The sequence below is a fragment of the Oncorhynchus keta genome, chromosome 10 (genome assembly GCF_023373465.1).
Source record: "Oncorhynchus keta strain PuntledgeMale-10-30-2019 chromosome 10, Oket_V2, whole genome shotgun sequence".
NCBI classification, from domain to species: domain Eukaryota; kingdom Metazoa; phylum Chordata; class Actinopteri; order Salmoniformes; family Salmonidae; genus Oncorhynchus; species Oncorhynchus keta.
In genome coordinates, this window is record NC_068430.1 from 73,143,558 (window position 1) to 73,160,331 (window position 16,774).

Here is a 16,774-nt window from a genome sequence, read left to right on the forward strand (position 1 = left end):
TCCAAACTGGTGGAGAGAGTGCTGGGTAAAGTGAAGGCTGTGAGGATCACGAGAGGCGGGCTTGTTTAGATTTGTTGTGCTTCTGCAGATCAGAAGGAACGTGTGTTGCGTCTCACCCAATTTGATACGTTTGAAGTGTTGTGTGTTTCTCTTCGGAATCGGGCACCCCTCAAGGGAGTTATAGCTGGCATCTCGTGAGAAGTTGATTTTGAAGAGATTTAAAAATATTCCTGGAGTGATTGATGCACATCGGATGAACAAGCATTTCGCTACACTCGCATTAACATCTGCTAACCATGTGTATGTGACAAATAAAATTTGATTTGAATTGTGAAAAAGTGAAGAGTTTATCTTATTTTATTTGTTGATATGGAGACTCTCCCTACTCAAGTGCAGTTGGGGTATATAAACTACAGAGTCGGCGCATTCATCCCAAGACCAATGGAGTGTGGCTATTGTAAAGCTTTTGGTCATGTTTCAAGTGTTTGCAGAAGGGAGAAGCCGAGATGTCCAAGTTGTGGAAAAGATCATATCATGTGTTTTAAAAGTGAGGAAAATGTGACATGTTGCAATTGTGGTGGGAACCATGAAGCTAAGAGAATGAGGTGGCCAAATTCAGGACTGTCCAGAACATTTCATATGCACCTGGTGTTGCTGGATTCTTCATCTGCGGGACAATGGCGGACTACAACAACTAAAGGTGTTATGCCGCCACCCACTGGATGAGTTGAAGAACCAAAACAATTAAAAAATCGTCATTATTGCGCGACACCGCGCAGCTCCACGCCCCCAAACAGCGCGACATTACTGTGCCTCCCTTCTCAGGTGAGTGTTTTTAACGATATAGAAAAGGTTGTTGCTTTAGTGTTTGTAAATTAACACAAACGTTCTGCTAGCGATGCATTTAATTGCAGTTATGTGCTGAATTAAACATAAAACATGTAGTAGCTTACCTTGCTAACCACAGCATCTGGTACGGTCTCTGGTCTGGTATTATCATGCTAGCTATCTTGCCATAAAAATGGCGTCGGCACCGCAGGTTGAAAACAAATTATGTTAGCCCAATTGGTTTGCAGCGTGTGTAATTTAGTTTTAAAACCAAATTACCCAAAGCTGTATGGACAGCTGCTTACACATTTGGTGGTAAACAAACAGTTAGTTAGCATAGTTTACCTACACTTCGATTTTTAAATTGTATATATTACCTGCACGTTTTTGTGCAACTGCCTGGTATGTTTACGAATGTTAGCTAGGTAGTTACCGCAGGGATGTCACGTGGTGTACAAGCCTGCCGTACGTCACATTAAAGTTTAACCAAATGTTCTTATACAAACTGTATATAGTTTTCTTTGCCATGTGTTTATCATGAGGTGGTGCATTGTATAGAGAGTGATTTAAAGTGTTTCTGTTACCATGGCTACAGCAGGTGTCACACAGGTGGCAGTTAAAAGACAAGCTCATGGCTATGGCAGCAGAGCCAGTGCCAGATGCAGTCTGGGACGAACGCCAGGCCTATGAAGAGCTCCTGTACTGGGACAGCCTGATACAGCGAGGCCATCGCCTGCTACCACACGACTTTGACAGGTACTGTATCGCTCCAGGGTGACGTTTTAATGAGGTACAACTCTAGGGTCCACATCCCAATCCTAACCTTAATTAAAGGAAAACTCCACCTAAAACTATATTTGGCTATTTGTTTCATTAGTCCATTTGTCCGTTGTTGATTTAGTCCCAAAGTGTTTTGCATGTCAGAAATATAGAGTTTTCCAGACAAAAACATTTGAAATACATAAATATAGCCAGTATGATGGATTTACATTATATGGTGCAAAATGCTTCATACCGGCTGTATTTATGTATTTTGAAAGTTATATGTCTGGAAAACTCTATTTCTGACATGCAAAAAAAATATTTTGGGACTAAATCAACAACGGACGAAGAGTTTTTGGGTGGCATTTTCCTTTTACCATTAGTGGGGGGAAATGCAAGCGACACTGACTGAAGAGCAGTGCCTTCTCTCATCCATGCCTTTTACTCTTACTCCACCTGGTTATAATAATGTTACATTATGACAACTACATTGTAGTATTTCTACACACAAGGCATTTCAATTCTCTCCAAATGTTGCACTAATCTCTGCCAAATTGGTCGATGTTGAATCTACACAGGTAAACTTAGTACTGTAATTGGTTTCTATTCTAACTACTTTGTCTCTCTCCCCTCCCAGATATGAGGAGCTACGCTACTGGTATGACTGTCTCTGTTACGAGGAGGAGTTGAGGCAGTACGATGAGTACATCGCAGCCATACAGGAGATCGAGGAGAACCGACCCCAAACTGAGGTTCAAACTTCCACCTCGACTGTTTCTCTCCACGTCAATACAAATTCCCTGTGTGTGTGAATGTAGCGCGGGCTAATGCCTGTCACCTCCGAATGAACACAAGGGTTGGAGAATCAGAATTATCCCTAGGTGTTGTGTTGAATTCTACTTGAATTCACCTGTGCAGCACAGGAGGCTGGTGAGAGGAGGCTGGTTCATTATAATGGCTGGAATGGAGTGAATGGGATGGTATCCAGCACTTGGAAACTGTTTGATGTGTTTAATACCATTAACTCTGTTCTAGCCATTACTATGAGCCGTCCTCCCCTCACCAGCCTCCTCTGCGGTGTATACTGTTTATAGGCCAACACGAGCAGCCAATTGCACCTACTTTGATATGTTGGACAAATGGTCCTATGATTTGTTTCCAACATGATGGCCATTAATAAAATATTTTATTTCCCCTCTTGCTAAGAGGCATGTAATTGCAGAAGTTGTAGATGATACATTAACTATAATTTTCCAGTCACAGTTTTTCCCCTCGGTCTATTTGTACGTACTAGTCATACTGGTACTCCAGATCATTCACACCCATCCTATTCCATTGGAACAAATGAAAGCCGTGCTTAGGGCTGGCTCGGTAACTGTATAACCGTGTAACCGACGATTATGGATGAAGACTGCCATGAAAATAAAATAACTGTTTAATACCATAATGTTTTATTTAAAGTTAACGAACTTTACCCAAAACCATTAAAGTAAAATAAGCCTGCTTCACATCTAACAGCCAATATAAGGAGAGACTAGAGGAGACAAAACTAGCCTGTATTAGAATTTTGTGTTGTGGAACGAACAGCTGTCTAAAGATGGCTGGGCATTCAAAAAGGCAAGACGCACGGTTGATTTATTACAATAAGAACATAGATTTCAGTTTTCCTTTATAAATTGTTTTCTTACTGTGTGCCCAACTGACCACGACCCACATCTCACGTACACTTTTCCATCTTACCTTCTCTCTTCCAGGCCCCTCCGGTGCGCACGCCTCCCATGCGTATCTTCGTGAGCGACGACCGCCACATGATGGCGAAGCACGCGGCGGTGTACCCATCGTCTGAGGAGCTGGAGGCGGTGCAGACAGTCATCTCCCACGTGGAGTGTGCCCTCAAGACCGTCTCCGACCTGCTGGATGTGGAGGCCGGAGTCGGTGTGGCGCCTGTACCTGTGGAGGGGGCAGAGAAGAGGTAAGAAAGACTGATCAAAGACCCTGGTACTGCAGGACCTATACCAGGCGGTGTCAGAGGAAAGCCCATAAAATTGTCAGAGACTCCATTCTGCCAAGTCATAGACTGTTCACTCTGCTACCGCACGGCAAGCGGTACCGGAGCACCAAGTCTAGGACCAAAAGGCTCCTCAACAGCTTCTACCCCCTCCCCCCTTTTGTACACTGCTGTTTATTATCTGTGCATAGTCACTTCACCCCCACCTATGTGTACAAATTACCTCAACTAACCTGTACACCCGCATACTGACTTGGTACCAGTGCCCCCTGTATATAGCCTCGTTATTGTGTTACTTTTTATTATTACTTTTTACTTTAGTCTACTTGGTAAATATTTTCTTAACTCTTCTTGAACTGCACTGTTGGGCTTGTAAGTAAGCATTTCACGTTAAAGTCTACACTTGTTGTATTCGGCGCATGTGACAAATAAAGTTTGATTTGATTTGTTTGGAAACGCTTCCTCCTTCATTTCCTTGAGTTAAGCACAGATTGATACATGATTGGATAGCTGAGAGCAGGATTAACATCCTATTACTTTCACTAATCCAAGCAATTAAGATATGTGACTCTTAGGCTGCAGGTAGCCTAGTGGTCAGTAACCGAAGGTCGCTGGTTCGAATCCCCAGGCCGACTAGGTGAAAAATCTGTTGGTGCTCTTGAGCAAGGCACTTAACCCTAATTGCTCCTGTAAGTCATTCTGGATAAGAGCGTTTGCTAAAACTCTAAAATGTCATGAATACTTCAATATAGGAAGGCAAGATGCATTTTTAGAGAGCGAGAGAAAGAAAGTGAAGGATAACAGTACATCTAATCCTGGATATGTGTGCTTCTTCATATCTTGTAGAATTCCTTATTGCATTTGTCTCTGAATAAGCATTTCCTTGGTTCTCCCTCCCCTGTCCCAGTGAGGTGGCTCCCCCTCCAGAGCGTATCCTGCGTGGGGTGATGAGGGTGGGCCTGGTGGCCAAGGGCCTGCTGCTGAAGGGAGACATGGACCTGGAGCTGGTGCTGCTCTGCACTGAGAAACCCACCGTCACCCTGCTCAGGAAGGTGGCTGAGAACCTCTCCACCCAGATTGAGGTAGTGTATCTATTTCGTTGAACCTTTACTCAACCGGGAAGTCCCATTGCGCTCAGAAGACCTCTTTCCCAATGGAGACCGATATCCTTCGATGATGTTAACGTTGTCTCTCTTTGGTAATTTTGAAGTGAGAGTATGAGAGGGACTGAGAGAGTTGCAATAGGACCTATATTTAAAAAGGTATTTTTGGTTGTGAAAGGTGCTGCCTCTATGCTAATATTGTCTCTCTTTCTGTACTGTAAGACAAAATCCTAACTGATTTATTTTCCCATCATTCCAACTCTACTAAAGCTCGTCACAGAGGACAAGTATGAGGTCACCCAGATCCCAGAGGAGGCGGAGATTGTGATCAAGAGCATCAAGGAGCCCGTCCTGACCCTAACCATTCACCTGACCTCCCCATGATACGCATGGAGGCTGAGCCAGAGGGTGCCGGAGCTACCACCCCCCTGGAGGAACCACCTGGAGGTATGACCCCCAGGGACCAGCCTCCAACCTGGCCAGGAGGCTGGGACTACCCAGCACAACCACGGCTGTGTTCAGGGCACAGCGTTGTGGGATGTCTCAGATAGAAATATGATGTAGAGATCTATTTGTGATAGATATGTGCACCAATATATATTATGTGTGATACTTCTATCTGCAATGTTCTACAACATTGTGCTTTGCTGAATGTAGGCGGCGCTGGACTGCACTTAACAGCAGGCAACTTCAGATCAGCTACAGCAACGGCTGATAATCTATGTGTTACTATTCACTTAAAGCATGTTACCGTGCAGCTCCCTACTGATCCATACACTGAGACACCATTTAAATACCTGATCAGTCAATATAGAGATTAGTAGAACCTGCACAGTGGCTGCTTTAGAACCGATGCCAGTGAACAATCAATCTGATTGGTTCTTCACTGGAGCTCAGAGTTCTTCTATTCGCTGTAATTATGTAACAAAACGGCGACAATCTTCATCGCTACAATGCCTCTTTTAGTCGTTAATAATGCATTGTGTAATAATGTGATTTAAATAACAGTAATGTACGACTTAATTTACAGTTAATTGTATTGTTCAAGTTAAGAAATGAAGGCTTTTCTGAGAATGCCAGCCAATGCGCGGATATAGATTTGATTGCATGTGTTTTTAATGCAGAACAGTGTAACGTGAGGCTCGTATTGCAGCAAAACTGATCGACATGACAGGTAATGTTTTTGGACCCTTCCTTTGACCTGTCTGGTTGAGGAAAGGATATTGAAGGGAAAGTGTATGTGAGAGAGCAATATGTGTGTGTGTGTGTGTGTGTGTGTGTGAGTGAGTAATGCATGGGGGTGTATGTGAGAGAGCAATATGTGTGTGTGAGTGAGTAATGCATGGGGGTGTATGTGAGAGAGCAATATGTGTGTGTGAGTGAGTAATGCATGGGGGTGTATGTGAGAGAGCAATATGTGTGTGTGAGTGAGTAATGCATGGGGGTGTATGTGAGAGAGGCAAAGGGGATGAATGTGATCTAATTAAAAGTCAGGAAAAGGGCATTTTGAGTTCAATCTGCTTTAGTAGCTACGTCCTCCAAGAGAATGGCCTTGTCTTGGATCAAGGCCAGATTTGGTTGCTGGGGGAAGAAGCCAAGCTGAAGCCAAGCAGTTATCAGTTTTGCTGCAGTACCGAGCCGACCACAAATGCATTCTGATTCCAACTGCCTTGTACAGTAATTCCAAACCTGATTGATTCTCTCTTACTAAGCCTTCTAGTGTGTCAGTTTTTAGGGACGCTGGACCTTTGACCAACTGGCCTCTCATTCTGTCTCGGAAAGGTGCAGAGCAGCATGACCCAGTTAAGGGGTACTAAGACTAGGCTTGATTAAGACTAAGAAATCCCCCCAGCAAAACCTTATATTGAGAAATATTATGCTCTGGTACCCCCTGTGAATCTGATGGCTAGAGTACACTCTCATCACTTAGACCTAGCATAGAGTTTTTTGCTACAGAGTGGGTGGGTAAATCCATTCTCTATAAATGCGGGGAGTCCCCTTCAATCAAATTTATTCATAAAGCCCTTTTTACACCAGCCGATGTCACAAAGTGCTGTACAGAAACCCAGTCTAAAACCCCAAACAGCAAGTAATGCAGATGTAGAAGTCCTTGTCCTGCCTTGGGAAAAGCTTCCTCCTCCCCAAGCCTCGAGACAGAAACCCCCCTTGGTCAAACCGTACCTTGTCTTCTTATCCCACCCATCGACCAATAGAAAAGCTAACGGTTGACAGCGATGCGCCGGCGGACGTTCTGGACAGGCAGAAATGCCTAACTGCCTTGGCATCTCTCCGCCACTCCAAGTGGTTCCAGGTTTGCATCCCGTCTTTACTTGTCAAATAAAGTGTTCAAATGTGCCTTTTTATTCTGCCTTGTCCCATAATGAGTTGTGAGTTTGTATGCTCTCACAATGCCTCATTGTTTTCTATGATTTCATTCTGTCTTCCTTGGAACTATATTGCTGTTATTTGCTAGTACAACTGATATTGTAGCTACGTTGTTTTTAAGAGTCCCTACACACTATGTAACCATCGCTCATTTAGAGGGGTTGGGTTAAATGCACATTTAGTTTGAATACATTAAGTTGTGCAGTTGACTAGGTATCCCCTTTCCCTCCTAATTAAATGTTTGGCTCCAATGGTATATTGGAGGAATACTGCACTAACCTTCCTATGCTACCTCTGGGTGCAATATTCCTGATGACTCAGTACTTACGCAACTGGTTCAATTCGACTCGTATCACACTTTTCCTTTGTGCTGTCCAGGCATATTAGCCTCGTGAGCTGCCTGCATCATGTGAGCTCGCGGGATCATGCGGCTCGCGAGGCTACTGGAATATAATATAATAATAATAATATTAATATTGCACCCCTTTTCTTTATTTTATTTGCCAGTGCTCTAGGTAGGTAGGTAGGTTGTTGGATATCGCACCCTTTTTGACTCCGCTCGGCCCGTGCTTGTCTCTCTCAGGCTAAGGTCAACGACCTGAAGTCGGCCGCCGTCGTGATCCGTATCATGAGAGACCTGTGTAACCGCGTCCCCACCTGGGCTCCACTCAGAGGATGGGTGAGTCAAGTCACCCAATAATATTGACTATAATGATATACATGTCACAATAAATTATTACATTGGGTGGCAGCGGTGGGAAAAAAATAGATTCATTATCTACTGTTCTCTCTCTGTTCTGTCAAGCCTTTAGAGCTGCTGTGTGAGAAGGCCATTGGAACATGCGATCGGCCAATGGGAGCAGGAGAGTCTTTCCGCAGAGTTCTCGAGTGCTTGGCGTCTGGAATCCTGATGGCCGGTAAGTCTTTTATCCCTAAAGACCTGTATTGGGTAAATAGAGAAAATAGAGCTTAGCCTTGCAGAACACCTCTCAGAACAATGTAGAAATGACGTCCACCAAATTAAACTAATTCAAATGTTCTTCTGTTGTTCAAAGACGGTCCGGGTATCAAGGACCCTTGTGAGAAGGAGAAGGTGGACGCCATCAGCCACCTGGACACTCAGCAACGTGAGGACATTACACAGAGTGCCCAGGTAAAACAGGCTTCAGTTTCATTCGGTTAGGTGAAATATTTATGCCTATAACATTCCAGGTAGAATTGTAACAAATGGAGCTGACATGATTCCCTACTCTACTTGAAAAACGATAATATCTGTTCTACACAAGATTTTTTTTTTGCTGAAAGTTCTGTTATGTTTGTCCTTAACACTCCCCAGATAGAATATCAAATGTGTTATTCTCTCCCATGTGCTTCCTTTTGTGATTGACTGTGTTCTATGTTTGTTTTTCCCTGTCAGCATGCCTTAAGGTTGTCTGCGTTCGGACAGCTGTACAAGGTGCTAGGGATGGATTCCCTGCCTGCCAGGGAACCAAGGAGGACCATAGGACCAGGTCTCAGAAACTATGGTTGTTAGTATCTCCTCAGTTTTTGGCGATCTTCCTGGCCTGTCCCATGCTTCTCAAATGTGACTTTCATATTAGCTGTCTAGTAGTAGTCTTGATGTGTTGTGAATTTGAACTTTTCCTGAACCCTGTCCCTTTTCCATGTCCCTACCAGCTCAGATCCTGGCCAGTTCCACCTACCCTCCCAAGAGACCTCATGATGCCGCGGACAAAGGGGGAGATGACAGCAAGAAGAGGAAGTCTCAGAAGTTCCAGAAATATCCTAAATTTCCTAGGAAGTCGTGTATGTATCCGAAGTGGTCTTCGAATGGGATATTTCGTAGCTATTCTACCATTGAGGCTCTTTCTGAGGAGGTTACATTTGTTCCTGTTCTGATATGCTCTCTTCCTCTTTCTCCCCCATCTATCTCTTTCTCACTATCTCTCCCTGTCTCTCTTTCTGTCACCCTCCCTTCCCCCAGCCACAGAAGAGAAGCCCGGGGACTCTCCTATGGCCATGAACGCCCTGATGCGTCTCAACCAGCACAAGCCCGGTCTGCAGTACCGTCTGACGGGTCAGAGCGGTCCAGTGCACTTCCCGGTGTTCACCATGTCTGTAGACGTGGACGGCGATACATACGAGGCCTCAGGGCCGTCCAAACGCACCGCCAAACTCCACCTAGCTGCCAAGGTAAGGGGTTGTATGCCTAGGCGAAAACATGCTAGCTGTACCAATAGACTTCCAGTCATTGCGCTAACACTAGTTAGCGTTAGTGTGCAAATCTACCTGCAAGTTCCTTCATACTGCACGTAGAAATGGTATCCACGATTCTGGGTAACTAGACACATCTCGCACTATCCCTTTTAAGATGATGGTTAACTGGTACAACACAAGATGGTCCCTGGAATCAAATGTTACTCTCTTTGAAAGAAAGAGTAGTGTTTCTCCTCTCTCTGTAACCTTCGCTTGCTTTCATCAAAGTGTTATGTCGTTGTTCTCCAAGAATGTAATCCACTGGTTTTGCATTGAATGCCTTGTCGTCTGTATTGACTCTGTTTTATAATGGCTGCCGTCCACCAAGTCCTCTCTCTCCCTGCCCGTCTCAGGTCCTGCAGAAGTTGGGCCTGCCCACTGGGGCGGATGTGAAGATTGAACCAGGCGAAGAGGGAGGAGCCAACGTACCATCCACACCTACAGCAAGTGATGCGTCCATGGCATCTGACGAGGTAGTCATTCTCTCTATGTTCTCTGGCTTTTCCCTGTTACTTTTTTAAATGGTTGACTTAATATACTTTCATAAAGCAGCACAAAGCATTGCTACTGTACCTGTAGACTTCCGGTCATTGCGCTATCGATAGTTAGCATTAGCTTGTGAAACCACCACTTCCTTCCTTCCTACTGCATGTAACAACATAAAAATGGTATCTGTGAGTTTATCTGCCTCTGGGTACGTAGAACAAGGTCTTAAATGCCAGAATCTCACAGTATACTTTCATAAAGCACTTATGTTGCAATAGAGTTGTTGTTGATGATGTTTATTGGACTTGACTGTTCTGCTATGTCTTCCATACTATCAGAACGGTCCCATCCTCACTAAGCACGGGAAGAACCCAGTGATGGAGCTGAATGAGAAGAGACGCAGCCTGAAGTACGAGCTCTCTGCTGAGACCGGGGGCAGCCATGACAAGTGCTTCGTCATGGAGGTCAGTCAGTGGCAGATGGGCGGGGTTTGCACGCTTGGGACAATTCTATTGATTCATTGCGCAAGGATTTGGAAACTACAGTAGATGACTCAACAAAGCATCTCAGAGTAGAAATGGTGATCTAGGATCAGGTCCTACATGTTTATGTAGAATCTTATTCATTACGATCATAGATCAGCACTACCACTCTGAGACGCTTTATGAATATGGGCCCAGATGTAGTTGACAGAGCAGGATGTGGAAACACAGTAACCAGCATGTCTCTTTGTTACCACCTCTGCCACTCACAGGTGGAGGTAGATGGACAGAAGTTCAAAGGTCGAGGCTCCAACAAGAAGGAGGCCAAAGCCTACGCAGCCTTAGCTGCTTTGGACAAACTTTTCCCAGAGGGGGCGGGGCCCTACTATAACCCTCACTCTGACCCCAAGAAGAAGAAACCAGTCACATACACTTCCATGGTAAGACATGATATAAACTCAGCAAAAAAAGAAATGTCCTCTCACTGTCAACTGCGTTTATTTTCAGCAAACTTAACGTGTAAATATTTGTATGAACATAATATTCAACAACTGAGATATAAAATGAACAAGTTCCACAGACATGTGACTAACATAAATGGAGTAATGTGTCCCTGAACAAAGGGGGGGTCAAAATCAAAAGTAACATTCAGTATCTGGTGTGGCCACCAGCTGCATTAAGTACTGCAGTGCATCTCCTCATGGACTGCACCAGATTTTCCAGTTCTTGTTGTGAGATGTTACCCCACTCTTCCACCAAGGCACCTGCAAGTTCCCGGACATTTCTGTGGGGAATGGCCCTAGCCCTCTCTCTCTCCGATCCAACAGGTCCCAGATGTGTTCAATGGGATTGAGATCCGGGCTCTTCGCTGACCATGGCAGAACACTGACCTTCCTGTCTTGCAAGAATTCACACACAGAATGAGCAGTATGGCTGGTGGCATTGTCATGCTGGAGGGTCATGTCAGGATGAGCCTGCAGGAAGGGTACCACATGAGGGAGGAGGATGTCTGCCTGCAATGACAACCAGCTCAGTCCGATGATGCTGTGACACACCGCCCCAGACCATGAAGGACCCTCCACCTCCAAATCGATCCTGCTCCTGAGTGTAGGCCTTGGTGTAACGCTCATTCCTTTGATGATTAACACGAATCCGACCATCTCCCCTGGTGAGACAAAACCGGGAATCGTCACTGAAGAGCACTTTTTGCCCGTCCTGTCTGATCCAGCGACGGTGGATTTGTGCCCATAGGCGACGTTGTTGCCGGTGATGTCTGGTGAGGACCTGCCTTACAACAGGCCTACAAGCCCTCAGTCCAGCTTCTCTCAGCCTATTGCAGACAGTCTGAGCACTGATGGATGGATTGTGCGTTCCTCGTGGAACTCGGGCAGTTGTTGTTGCCATCCTGTATCTGTCCCGCAGGTGTGATGTTCGGATGTACCGATCCTGTGCAGGTGTTGTTACACGTCGTCTGCCACTGTGAGGATGATCAGCTGTCCGTTCTGTCTTGGGTGTCTCACAGTACAGACATTACAATTTATTGCCCTGGCCACATCTGCAGTCCTCATGCTTCCTTGCAGCATGCCTAAGGCACGTTCACGCAGATTAGCAGGGACCCTGGGCATCTTTCTTTTGGTGTTTTTCAGAGTCTGTAGAAAGGCCTCTTTAGTGTCCTAAGTTTTCATAACTGTGACCTTAATTTCCTTAATTGCCGTCTGTTAGTGTCTCAACAACCGTTCCACAGATGCATGTTCATTAATTGTTTATGGTTCATTGTACAAGCATGGGAAACAGTGTTTAAAGCCTTTACAATGAAGATCTGTGAAGTTATTTGGATTTTTACAAACTATCTTTGAAAGACAGGGTCCTGAAAAAGGGATGTTTCTTTTTTTGCTGAGTTTCTTTTGTACACACACTGTAATGCACCTCACAATACTATAGAATCATGACTAGGAATAGCCATGAATTAATCCACACACACACACACCATGATTAGGAACCCTTTAGTGACCTCTGACCCTCCCTCAACAGCATATCCCAGGCTTTGGCACTATTCGAGGCATTCCAACCGACACGGAGCCGAACAACCGGGGCCGTGGGCGAGGCAGGGGTCGAGGAAAGCCTACGACTGGCAGCAGCTACAACCAAAGTAGGACGCTTCACTTGGACTGTCTATCTCAGGATCTAGACGGGCCTTAAGGCCTTTAACCTCATCTCTGTGAGAACATGCTCTTATCACAAAATAATTCAAATATGGCTTATTTTAGATTATTTAGTAAATACGTTAATGATTAGACAATAAGCCTATAGTCGGACTGTTCTAGAGAGCTTGTTAGGAAATCGTCCAACTCTTTTGGGCTCCTTTGCGTTAAGGTAATAAATGTATATCTCTTTTCTTGTTAACAGCAAGCTACCGTTATGGAAGCAGTGCTGGCTCTGGTTATCGTAAGTGTCTTCTCTCCACACTGTTGTCAATTGAACTAATGAGTGATAGGTTAGGTGTGTTCATTTGTGTTTGGTAACTTATCTATTTAGCCTTATCTATTCTGTAACCACTATAGTCTATTGAGTCACTGGTACCCATTTGAATTCCTTAAAAAGTACTTCCTTCCTTCAAGTATAATCACTAGAAATCCAAGAATTAGATAGCCATGTGCCCCCCTTGCATCACCTGTATAATCATGTGTAATGATTGAATTAGTGATTAGGCCTACTTCAAAGAAGGGAGGAATGGGGCCCCAGAAGTGGGATAAGGGGCTAAGTGGGCTAAGACTGCTAGCTTTGCTTTCTGTCCTCCTTGGCCTCTAAGTTGAGTCTTAACACTTACACATTGATTCTCTTATTTAAACCCTAGCATCTCTCCATCATGTTGACTTAAATGCTGGGGCTGGGCTGCAACACAATGTTGAGCATTTGTCATAATAATAATAATAATGTATAATAAAACAAATTAAAAGGAAAATAAACAGTATTTTTACTTCCTAGTTGAAGTTGTGTATATTTCTCAGTTTTTCTCAAAAAGATATCCCCTTCAAAGCATTTGCTAAGTGTTCCTCCAACCAATACTAAATGTCCTCCTTTCACCAATCACACTATCGTAACTTCATTGTCCATCTCTCCCTCAGACAATCTGTACAGTATGGGTGCAACAGAGGCTGCTTCCACAACAACCACCTCCACCGGTGACGCCTCCACAGAGGCAGATGCCAGCGGCAACACCACCGGCTACGGCACCTTCTACCCCGAATCATCCTACACCACACCGGCCATAACCACCTCCGCCACCTCAGCCGCCATGACCGCCCAAGCCCAGGTCGGTGCATCTTCCCTGGGTGACTACCAGTCGGTGCCCCCTCCCCTGGACCAGCAGAGCCCCTATAGTTATGGCTACGGAGGGGATAAGAAGAGTCTGCTGACTGCAGCTCAGTCTCAAGCCCAGCAGACCCAGCAACAGGTGGACTACTCTATGTACAGTACAGCCTACCCCAGCTCTGTCACCGGGGGCCAAATGTACAGTTACGGTGAGTGGGGATTCGGTGAGTGGAAATCTATATAAGGGGCCAAAGGAGGCCCCTACCGCCACACACACTCATACACACATTGATATACCGGTAACTGCTCGATGTAACAGTGCCTTCAGAAAGTGTTCTTACAGATGATGATAATGATGATGTGTGGAGTACAGAGATGAGGAAGTCATTCAAAAATCATGTTCAACACCATTATTGCACACAGTGAGTCCATGCAACTTATTAAATACTGGAATGTAATTTAGCCTTGTCATAGCAAAGGGGTTGAATACTTATTAGCTCAAGACATTTCAGCTTTTCAAATGTTTCCATTTCTAAAAACATAATTCCACTTTGACATGATGGGGTATTGTGTATAGGCCAGTGACAAACAAATTCACGTTTATTTGATTTTAGATTCAGGCTGCAACACAACAACATGTGAAAAAGGTCAAGGAGAGGGAATACTTTCTGAAGGCACTGTATGTGTGTGTATACTAATATATAGATTTTTATCTGGTATTATTTCTGATATTGGTTCTGTCTTTAGTCACTTGATATCCAAATGTGGTCTTAATAATGGCTTAAAGAGTGTTAGTAGAGCATCTGATTGGTTGATTATTTAATGTCTTGTTCTTATTGATGTTTCATTGGTCCGTAGGCTACGGAAACCAATCGAGCTTCAGCATGTATGGGAACGCCTCCTCCCAGGGCTATGGGGGGCGGCTACTCCCCAGACCCAGCAGACTTCCTACCCACGGCATACGGAAACATGAACTATCAGTACAAATAGGGTGTACCACACACACACACCACGTCCCTCTCTCAAGCCTCCAACCAACCCTCTAAAGCCTTCGCCCAGAGGAAAAGAAGACCCTCATGTCTTTCTCTACTTTCATTATATTGATCTAATATTGATGAATCCTAAACACTCAAGTCATTTTCACCATCACTTTATTTCATAAACCAGACTATCTATTTCTTTATTTACCATGTGGTAAATGTAACCTACATGTGTCTAACAAGTAGTTCAGTTCTGTATAGGGATTAGAAAAAGGACATGATAATAATAGCACTTTCAGGATGATGCTATCTTGGGTCATAGACTTCTTGTTCTGTTCAAGTTTCTTTCTTTTTTACACTTTTTCTGTTTTTCTGTTGTCAAGCCACCTGAGGTTGAATGTGAATGTGAACGGAGAATCTGTTCTTATTTCAAAGACTTGTTTTCTTTACATTTTTATTTTCAATTTTAATTTGAATCACTGTTTTATGTTTTAACTGTTATTATATTAACCAGCAGTGTGGTAAGAAAAAACAAGTTGTCAGTAACTTGGATTTGTATGTGAAAGAGCAATGGAAATGTGTTAATTGCTGTTTCATTGGAAGGTTTCGTTAAAAGGCTTGTATCTGGTTGTTTGTAAGAATAAATTACTTTTATTTTGGAGCAAAGTGTCATACATACACTGACCACTGTTTTTCAGACCTGGGTTTAAATACTATTTGGCTTCTTCTCCACATGGCGACCGATCCCCTCACATGTTTTCATGCTGCGAGCCAACTGGTTATTTACCACCTTTAGTTCTGTATTGAATATAGACTAAATCCTATAGTTGACCTGACTGGCAGTGGTTACATTTTAAATCCCTAGAAAGACTATGCTCATCTTGAGCATCACTTTAAAATACCAGGGATGTTCATCACAAGTAACATTACGATGCCGATCATGGCTCATGCATTGTGAGCCAATGACCCAAATGCTTTCTCTGAAGGTATGCTATGCTTGAGTTTCTACTCTTAGCCAATAGCCACTGAATGCACTTCCTCATTGTGTTTCTAGAGCCTGGCCTACCATACCCCACTGTATGTACTGTAGCTAGAAGGGTTTATTTGCAACTTACAACTCAGTTAATCATTCTTCAAAAACCATATGACATAAATGGAAAAACATCCATTGTGGTGTACATTTTACATTTAAATATAGCCCCTCATACATGCAATATTGTTTAATTCACAGCTTTTTCCCACAATTCTGATTAACCTCCATACATATTCTCTGTCCTGTTCTACTACTACAGGGGTGTCAAACTCATTCCATGAAGGGCCTATTGTCTGCTGTTTTTGTTGTTTAAGACCTAGACTACCAGGTGGGGTGAGTTCCTTACTAATTAGTGACCTTTAATTCATCAATCAAGTAAAAGGGAGGAAAGAACCCACAGCCTAACATGGAATCAGCTTGAGGAAGAGGCGATGCATAAGTTTAAAGTAGCATTGAAAAAGTCATCAATATAGATATCTATCTATACAATGCTGCTACATACGTGTGTGTGTGTGTAGATGAGCCATACCAATCAAAGTTTGGACACCTAGTTTGGACCATATTCAAGTGTTTTTCTTTCTTTACTATTTTCTACATTGTGGAATAATAGTAAAGACAAAAAAACTATGAAATAACACATGGAATCATGTAGTGCCAAGTGTTATTCTGCTCTTCTACAATGTAAAATAAAGAATACTCTGGAATGAGTAGGTGTGTCCAAAACACATTAGCTGGAATGGGTCCCAACTGATCCCTTCCATTTTGAAGACATGTATTTTTCATTGTTAGAGCCAATTGAGTATCTGGTCAATATAATGGATAATCTGTGGTTTTGACATGTTAGATCATTGATGTGCAGCTCCTTTGACCTCAGGACCTCTCCAGGTCATGTTTCTGAATCTGCCCCATACATTGACAGATGAATGAATATGGCAAGGTCACACAATGCTGCTAGGTGGGGCCTGGTGGGGTCATAGAGGTAAATGTACAGTAGTAAACATCAGTGAAGTGAAACTAGCTGTGATTTATAAGCATGTAAACATTGTAAACATATGATTCTAAATTGTAAACATATGATTGATTGGGGGCATGTAAACATATGATTGTAAACATATGATTTGTAAACATAAACATATGAT

General features: G+C 43.6%; 1 pseudogene across 1 annotated transcript; it reads left to right on the plus strand.

The window, feature by feature from the left end:
- The first annotated feature begins 671 nt into the window (after positions 1–671).
- On the plus strand, positions 672–16,503 carry LOC118382036 (interleukin enhancer-binding factor 3-like; annotated as a pseudogene). The gene is made up of 21 exons (XR_008143399.1): positions 672–825; positions 1,424–1,584; positions 2,228–2,342; positions 3,345–3,562; positions 4,506–4,680; positions 4,972–5,148; positions 6,915–7,012; positions 7,670–7,765; positions 7,892–8,003; positions 8,142–8,239; positions 8,504–8,597; positions 8,764–8,892; positions 9,071–9,279; positions 9,696–9,815; positions 10,167–10,292; positions 10,583–10,750; positions 12,342–12,459; positions 12,717–12,755; positions 13,436–13,846; positions 14,481–14,602; positions 16,480–16,503. The product of XR_008143399.1 is annotated as an interleukin enhancer-binding factor 3-like (transcript).
- Positions 16,504–16,774: the final 271 nt, after the last annotated feature.